This window comes from Octopus bimaculoides, chromosome 16, assembly GCF_001194135.2.
Source record: "Octopus bimaculoides isolate UCB-OBI-ISO-001 chromosome 16, ASM119413v2, whole genome shotgun sequence".
Classification (NCBI taxonomy): domain Eukaryota; kingdom Metazoa; phylum Mollusca; class Cephalopoda; order Octopoda; family Octopodidae; genus Octopus; species Octopus bimaculoides.
This window is the reverse complement of record NC_068996.1, coordinates 2,592,955-2,602,755: the sequence shown is the minus strand read 5'-3', so window position 1 is coordinate 2,602,755 and position 9,801 is coordinate 2,592,955. Positions and strand designations below refer to the sequence as shown.

The window sequence follows — 9,801 nt, the reverse complement described above, 5'->3', positions numbered from 1 at the left end:
TATATATATTACAATATACATATTAGGGTGGCGAGCTGGCAGAATCATTAGCATACCACGCAAAATTCTTAGTGGTATTTTGTCTGCCGTTATGTTCTGAGTTCAAATTCTGCCGACGCCAACTTTACCTTTCATCCTTTTGGGGTTGATTAAGTAAGTACCAGTTACGCACTGGCGTCGATGTAATCAACTTAATCCTTTTGACTGTCCTTGCTTGCCCCTCTATATTTAGCCTCCTGTGGGCAATAAAGAAATCAATATATACATTACCAGCTGCATAGTGACAAAGATATAATATATACTACACTATTTATATAGTATCTAGTGTTGGAGGTATACACCCTAGCTGATATAGAGAATGAATCACAAGTTTCTATCCATGAAATGTAATTTTTAAAAATTATATTTTGTCACAGTTTAGCTTTTATATAATATCACTACTATCTCCACTATTTTATAAATTTATAGTGATTTATATATTGTAGAAAACATCACCAATAGTAGATGGGGAAAATATTCAGTGCCCTAAAAATGGCACAACACATCAAGCATACAAGTCCAAATAATGTGGAAACAAAAATAAATTGGGACTCTTCTTGCAATTCCACCTTTAGTGAATCTTTCAAATGATTTAATGCTATTGACTCAAATGAAAACCTTTGTTGATTTGAAAGGTTAAATAACTTGAGGGAAACACAGCCTTCTGGAACTCTCCAGCTTTTTAAATTCAAAATCAGAGAAAGAGGTGATACCAACATTAGAATTTCAAGAAAAACTAGCAAACATCTTTTTATCTACTATACATCAACCCTCCAAATCAGTAGAGGCATTAAAAAAAAAAACAACCATATGGTTCCCGGTTCTGTCTCACAGCATAACACCATGGGCAAGTATCTTCTACTATAGCCTTGAGTTAACCAAAGTGGACTTGGTAGATGGAAACTGAAAGAAGCTCATCTTATATATTCATACATATATATATATATATATATATATATATATATACATACAAATACACACACACACCTGTGTGTAAGTCAGTGTTTGTGCCCTATGACTGCATGAAAACTAGTGTTGGTGTCATTACATCCCTGTAACATAGCGGTTCAGCAAAAGTGATCAACAAAATATATACTAAGCCTAAAATAACTAAGTACTAGGGTCTATTTGTTTGACCAAAATTCTTAAATGCGGTGCCCCAGCACAGCTGTAGTGAAATGACAGAAACAAAAAAGAAAAAAAAAGACAGAAAGATAAAACTGAAAGGACTTTTGAATCCCTCTGTATACATTCAGTGGTAGAATATATACATGGCCAGTTTAAGCGTAGTTAGCTCAGTGGTACCTGTGTACAGACACATTCAGTGTATTAGCCTTGTTATAAATCCATTGACTACTTCTAAAATGTGAACATGCTAGGGCACTGTCTCAAAAGTCTTTGTCAAACAAATTGCCCCTAGAAAGTTACAGGGATGTAAACAAACTAGCAGTGGTTACAAGTGATGACAGGAGACAAATGCAAAAACACACACAACAGGTTTCTTTCAGTTTCCATCTACCAAATCCACTCACAAGGCTTTGGTCGGCCTGGGGCTATAACAGAAGACACTTGTCCAAGGTGCCATGCAGTGGGACTGAACCTGAAATCATATTGGCTGCAAAGCAAACTTCTCTCCGCACAGCCATAACTGCACCTATATGTCCAGTATGTGCTCGCTATTTGAGAGATATTTGGCTGCTATTTCTATTAAGTTCAGAGAGTATATAGCAGCTCTTTTATTGGTTTACCATTGCAACAGTCGACTGTTGTGCTGTTGTGAGTAATTGAGAACTTCTAAAACAGTCTGATAAACAATCAGATTTATAGACTTTTAGAAATTACTTTCCAGAAAACAAACCCTTAATTAGTTCAATTAATTTAATTACTGCCTCTGGCAGTTGTCCCACATTTAACTAAGTAGCATGACAGTAACTGGTAGAAATCAACCGAATAAGTCTAAAAAGTAGTAGTAGTGTTGGTGGTGTAGTTGAATCTGAGAATATTGGATCTCAAGTTTGGAGGAAATGATTCAAGACCAAGGAAAATGGTGGCTTGGTGTGCAGTAGTCCTGTCTAACTCATGCAACTGCAGAGATACTAATTAAAATTGATGATAATGACTATGATGATGATGATGAAGAGAAGGTAGTAACGATTTGTGGGAGTTGGGGGCAGAAGAAGACTGAAAAACACAAGGCTAATGTGCTGGTGTCAGATCTCAGGATAATATTCTAAGTACCAAATCAACACAGAAAGGAAACAAGCCTTCTAATGAGCTAATACGTAAATTTTAAGAAGGAATACAATCTGGTACATATTTATATACAGTAGTAGATACTATATTCATGTATAATATGCATGTTTTCACGATTTTTAAACCTAAATATTAGATATGCATATTAGTTATGAGAATTATATGTGACTCTTTTTTCTGTTAATGATGTCAGCATATACAGGATGTTATGACCAGAAGTAAGTTAGATTTATTGTCCAGACTAACTGATGTACAATGAAGAGTTAATACTCCTGTATTAATGTTACATTTTTCATTGATAACGATAACATATTAAATGACACAACTGGGAGACACATGTGCCATAGAACTATTATCATTAACGTTCAAGATGGAAAGCCAGATTGTAATACTTTGTACTAAAAATATCATATTTAACTCCTTGTGCGACATGAATCTGCCTAACAGCAGGCGTATCAGTTAGTTCTAGACAGTCTAAAACTGTCCAGCTTCCCAAATCAAAACACACTTGATAGCATACATTTTTAATGAAATAATGAATTTTTTTTAACCAATTAACATTCAGAATATTCTGTCAAATGTAATGATTATATATTTACATTGTTATGAATCAATCATCCATTATCTCATAGCTTCAAAATTTCAATGATGTGATTATCTTTAGATTGACCTTGTAGAGTAGGTGTGAGAGGTCAGCTCTGGCCAGTTTCAACATGTAACATCTAGAATATTTTGGCCAGATATACTAAAGAGGTCATCCAAGTGAGAGACCTTAAATCTCTTCCTTCTATCATTTATTTATGTTCAGTAATGTTGGCTATTAAATTCAATGTATGTATTACTGAATTTTTGTTGATATATTTTCAGAATACTTTTTATTAATACTTTTGTGCCTGCCTGGATGTGTTGTTTGTAAGGATGTAGCCTAGTTTACTCATAAATTTCATAATGGGAAAGCTGCAAAAAAAGCTAGGGAAAAACATATCTGCACGTGTTAGATGTATGTTCATGCCTGTTACCTACTGCATTCAATTATTACTAAACATCACTTTATATCAGCTTTCCTGAGTGTCCCTTTAGTACATGCTACTGACAATTTGCAATGAGACAGAAATGCATCTGGCATACTCACTAGTCACTGCCACAATAATTTTTGTCTGCTTCCAATTATGTATTGTGTTTTTTTAAACACAGTACAAAGCATACAAATATTACATCTAGATGAATACAATAGTAAATCTATTTTCCACAATGAATTTACATTATGTATGATACATATATGTTTATTTTGATACTAGAAATATTATTATTTCTAAATCTCTCTAAAAGAGACTACAGCATATATAATGGATAATTTTACTTATATAATAAATTAATGATTACATGCACACATCATTCTTCACACACAATGATAATTTACATGAAAAATGTGAAGCCTTTTCCATAATAATGGTCATTTTCATGGCCATTATCTATAACAGTGGTTCTTAAGATTATTGAAAAGACTGAACGCTGCAAGCTTCATCAGTGCATTCACCAAACCCTTTGTAATTGGAAAAATACAATATTTCTTCAAAAAACAGGTATATATTTTATTAATGCACAAAATGGACCATGCATCAGCAACGCACACAAATCACTGTGTTCAAAGAACAAAACCAACAAAACATGGATTTCACACAAAAACATAACTCAATGAATATTTACTGCAAATAAATGTGACTTTTGCTGTTGCCTTTCAGTTACAAGTTCAGAATTGCACGGCTTTGGCAAGTGTCATTCTCATATTATTTTCACAACAAAGTCTGTTCCTTTTCTTAGTTTTCCTGTCTACCATCCTCATAAAGGATTGCTCACAAAGATTCATTGAGACAAATGGTGTGAGTATCTCAAGTGCTTTCTTAACAATAAGAGGATATGGTATGATTTGGTGACAGCATAATGTTGAGAGTGGTGTTGTTCTGAAGAGTTGCTGTTGAAGCTGGCTCTGCTGAAGTTCAATGAGTTCATCAAGGTATATATTGTTGACATCTGCTGTTGCAACGCTAAATATGAACAGCTGTCTCACCTATGCTGCATATGACTCTCTGGTGGGATGTATCCGTCGAGACTTTGCAAGCTCATCTAAGTACATGGCAATTGCTTGCTTCATCTCCCCAGGTAGAGAAAAGTCTCCAATTCCAGACACATCTTCAATCTTACTTACACAGTCGTCCAGCAGGAGAAAGTTTGTGAAGTTATCGTTCTGTGTTTGTCATTTCTATAAAGGAAGCCTTTTTTAAAACACCTTCAGGCTTTCTTCTACTTCAGTGATGTTAGCCCCACTGCCCTGCATCTGTCAATTGAGATGATTGAGAGCATCATAAATATTGGCCATGTATGCCAAAATGAGAATGAACTCAGAATTTTCAAAGCAATCTGCATGACAATGTTGGTACGCTCATAAAAACAGGATAAATTTCACATGCATGGCAAAAAAAAGATTCAGCTCCGATCCCCAGGATAACCACCGAATGTTAGAATGGTATTGAAGTATCTCGAATTCAGAGCTCATTTCATTACAAAGCTCTTTGAAGATACGGTGCTTCATAGCACTATTTCGCACATAGTGCGCACATTCAACTGCCAGTTTTGGAGGCAAGGTTTTTGTTATCAACACATGCCTCTGCAGAACACAGTGCATAACAATGATGTGTGGTGCATCAGATTTTACCAGTGCTCCATAACCAGTGTGTTGTCCCAGCAGGGCTGGAGCTCTGTCCGAACAATCTATTAAAAGCATGTTGTTTCTGAAGAAGTCATCCATGCGTTTCTTCACATTGGCTGCTTTGATTGTTGTTGTAAGAGGCTTACAAAATATAAAAAAAAACTTCCTTATCATGTCATCTTTCACATAGCACACAAATACAACAAGCAGGCTTAGGTTGGAAACGTCGGAGGCTGAATTTTACTGGGCTTGAAATGAGATCTTCAATGACTTGAGCCAAGATGTCATCACCCGTGTCGTATATTCTACTGTTGATAGAGGAACTTGAGATAACTGATCTTCAGCAGCTTTTCTCAGCATGATATCCACCATCTTTAATGCAGCTGGTTTTGAGTGTTTCATCAATGGTGTGTGGTTTGCCCTGCTTTGTGATCAGATATGCAACTAAGTATGATGTTGTGAGGATCAGTTTGTTGATGGATACAAAGCCAAGAACAGGCAGAGTAGCCTTTTCATTGAATCTGGCTCTCTTCACCATGAATTCAGTGAGCGTTGTGCTTTTGTATTTCCCATCTCCATGCAGCTTTAGGAAGTGTTCTCTTAGTTGCTAGACTAGAATTGCTCAACTTGGCATTGCAGATCATGCATTAACAATGCTGATTCCCAACATATTCCTTTATACATGTAAATCCATATTGTATGTTTTCACCCAGCCACTTTCTTTTTTTTTTTTTGATTGACATAGTATGAAGGGTTTGAAAGATTAAAAGGATATCACAAATGACGTACAATCACAACAGCCACAATTCGACTACTGAGCACACCAAGTTTATTGCAGCACAGATATCAAAGCCAAGTGACGTAGCATGATGGCCATGCGGTGCAGCCACTGATGGCCATGCGGTGCATGACGTCACAAATAATATGAGTGGGCTGAACAGAGTGGACACACACACACACACACACATACACCTGGGCTGTGTTCAAAATACTTTTTAAAAATTATTTATTTATTTATTTATAAATTAATATTTTAAAATTAAATATTATATTATTATCATAATTTATCTTTTAATAAACTATTTTATCATTTTTTACTAAGCAACTAAATGTTTGTAATCTAACATGGCAAAGAAAAATTGTGTGTTGCCAAATTGTCAGCAGTCAATTTTTCAATGACCAACAAAAACAGCCCAACATTGCTAGTGTGAACCGGGCTATACTGAGTGTGTCTTGACCCCTCCGAACCCCTGAGACTGACTCAACAAACCCCTGGGGTTTGATTGAACTCAAGTTAAGAACTACTGATCTATAAACATTAGAATAAACAAGCCTTTCTTAAGGTATTTTTTACTCAATTATTATAGAATTGAGTGATTGATTGACTTGGAAAATTTTCAAGAGGATGTTTAGAATAATACATACTGTTATTATTGAAATGTGAATACTCACTGAAAACAGAAAAAAAGACATAAAAACAACAACTAAATATTCTTTTCTTGAAATATTTGTATTATTGTAATGAACTGTTACTTTGTATGTTTCTATCAATAGGACAAAAGTACCTGATAATGAAGTATTAAAATGGAAGTATAATAAAATTGTACTTCCACTACGTCTATTATATCCTTCAGTACTAGTTGACTTTTCACAAGCTGGTTTTACTTTAATAGTCTATACCTGTAAAGTCCAAAGGTCACTTTCAAATATTATTATTTTCTTGTTAGAAGATACACGGACATTTTCAGTGTATTTCATACAGTAATCGTAATAAATGTAAGGAAGCACATTTTTTTTTTTCATAGCTCATTATTAATAGTACACATTATACAAAAATATATAGTATATGCAAATAAATATGCCATATCTAAAAACCACTGCTGCTACTGTCATCAGCAATGGCAATGCTGGAAAAGGCATCATCATCATCATTTTAATGTCCATTTCTTCATGTAGGAAGATATCCTTGATGAGTCCTTAAGTCCAAATATATCACAAAGTAGAACACCAGTTTATCTTTAACTTTGTTTCAATCATTGGACTATGGCTGCCATGCAGGGGTATCATCTTAAAGGGGTCGGTCAAACAAATCGACTCCAATATTTAGTTTTTAAGTCTGATACATTTTGTATCTGTCTCTTTTACTGAACCCCCAAATCAAATTACAGGGATGTCAATAAACCAACACTAGTGTTCATGTGGTAGTTGTATAAACACACTGTGTATGTGTGTGTGTGTAATAGGCTTCCACTCACATGACATTGGTCAGTCCAGGGGCTATAACAGAAGACCCATGCATAGAGTACTGCACATAGTTGCAAAGCAAGGTTATTAACCACACATCCTTGCCTGGAACGCATTAATAAAATAACATATCTTGTTTGAGCAAGTGCTGACAAATTTCCTCTTTGAAGCTAAAATAGCCACACATACATTAAGATAAGTGAATGGCAGGTGATCTGTTGTGTAATTGATTACATGGCAAGCAATAGATGCATGGTTCACTTTCTGAAACATTCTGGGCTTAAAATATTATAATTATTATAATGAACTTTCAATCCATATATTGCTACTAATAAAAGGATTCCATAACGAAAGTGTCTGCATTTTGCATTATGTCTTCTATACACTTCCTTACCGGTTGACTTTTTCTCTCAGACTAACTTTACAGAACAATTTTATAGCTAACACCAGTAAAGTTCAAAGGTCGCATTCAAATTTTTGATTATTTTAGAGGAGGCATGAATTAGAAGTATGTCACTAATGTTTAGCCCACATGTTATCTCTGATGCAGTTGTTATAAAATCAAAGCTTTTGCAGCCAAGACAATCACACATTTTTCTCATTGTGTATTTTTATACAATGCATACAAAAATAAGATGGCATCATTTATTAAGATTAAGCTGCTCTTTCTGGCATTTAGAAAAACACTCCTGTCAGTTCACTGAAGGCATTGCTTATCTCTTTACTTCTGCCTCTCTTTCACTCTCCCTCCCTCCCACTATCTGCAATTATCCTTAAGTGGGATCTAGTTAGTTTCATTCACAAAATGAGCCCCCTTTTAATTTTGCTCAGATTGCTTTCAATTTTGGTGTATCAATGCAACTTTGAAATTTGATTGCAATCAACCAATTACTTTATCTCTTAAATTACAGAATCTGATGTTATTTGGTATTAAAGTTGGGAAATTTGGATAATTTTAGCCAATCAACTGACAGCGTGGCATTAGCAGCTTGTTGCCATGACAATTGCATGCCTGTGCCACACATTGTTCTGTGTTGACACTTCACACCACAAGATTCTTTTCATGCACATATTTTTGCTTTATTTTTTTGTGCTTTTTCTGTGTGTTACTATTTTTACATATTTTTCATTTCGTATATTTTGGGGACAAATTCTTTGTTGAACAGTGCTATTCTTATTGTAGTTTACAATTCCAAGCATGAAAACATTACTCAACTTTGGAGTTTTGGAGACGGATGCCTCCTTCTCACACATGCATATGCACTTATATATTAATGATGTACACAAATACATGACAGGTAATCATAATACTGAAATATGCATAAAGTAAACACATGCAGACAAATATATTAATCTAACAAATTTAAAGAAACATAATAAAAACATACAATCAATAAAAAGACAAAAGAAACAGTAAGATGACCTATGTTGATTTTATTCGGTATTTCTGTTTATTTAGAAACCTACAATGAAGAGGTCATTTCACAGATGTTAAACTATAAATTTCACAGAGTACAATCTTAAAGTTGACACTGTTCCACTAAACCTCTGTCACTTTTTACTCAATCTTTTCTCCACAACATACTTTCATAGCAATAAGACTGGAAAACTACACTATTATAGCCAATTTTCAGATTTTTTTACTTCAACATCGTAAAAATGTATATTTTGTGAATCAGTTTAATCATTTAGTTGAAATGACTTCAACATACAAAGCTCATGCTTCTCCATCTTTTACCAAACACACAGTAGTCCCACCCACTTTCTAACTTATGGAATACACTATTCCCCCACCAATCGTCATTGCCTATTAACATCATACTGCTTTAAAATGCATTTTTGAGAAAGAAAATAGTAATCTAAAATTTTAATGGGGAAAAAATGCTATAGTATAATGATTACCATACTTGCCCAGTCTGCTTCAAAATCTGATTTAGTTTGTCTCAAGAGTGAAGTTGGAGATATTGCTATCTTCCAAAATGTACATTCGTCATAAATATACCAATCAATGTGTGATTGAAACATACATTAAGAAACAGATATGCCCTTACTCTTTCCTTGGAGTTATAAAGTTAAACAGATACTATCTAGTGAGATGTGTGCGCACACACACACACACACACACACACACATACATAGGTGTAGGAGTGGCTGTGCTGTAAGAAACTCACTTCCCAAACATATGGTTATTGGTTCAGTGCCATTGCATGACACCTTGGGCAAGTGTCTTTGACTATGCCTCCGGCCAACGAAAGGCTTGCGAGTGGATCTGGTAGATGGAAACTGAAAGACTGAAAGAAACTCATCATGTGTGTGTGTGTGAGTCTGTTTGCCCCCACCACTGCTTAACAACATGTGTTGGTGTGTTTACGTACCTGTAACTTAGTAGCCCAGGGAAAATGCCCAATAAAATAAATACCAGGTATTAAAAAAATAAGAAAAAAGACTGGGGTCAATTCATTTGACTAAAAATTCTTCAACACAGTGCTCTAGCATGGCCATAGTCTAATGATTGAAACAAGTAAAAGGATAAAAGTGTATATACATACATACATATA

The 9,801-nt window shown here is 34.7% G+C and overlaps 1 protein-coding gene across 1 annotated transcript in view; it reads right to left on the bottom strand.

The window, feature by feature from the left end:
- Positions 1–9,801, bottom strand: part of LOC106876559 (calcium uptake protein 3, mitochondrial-like) — a 332,236-nt gene that overhangs the window by 180,508 nt on the left and 141,927 nt on the right. The gene's annotated exons all lie outside the window — the stretch shown is intronic.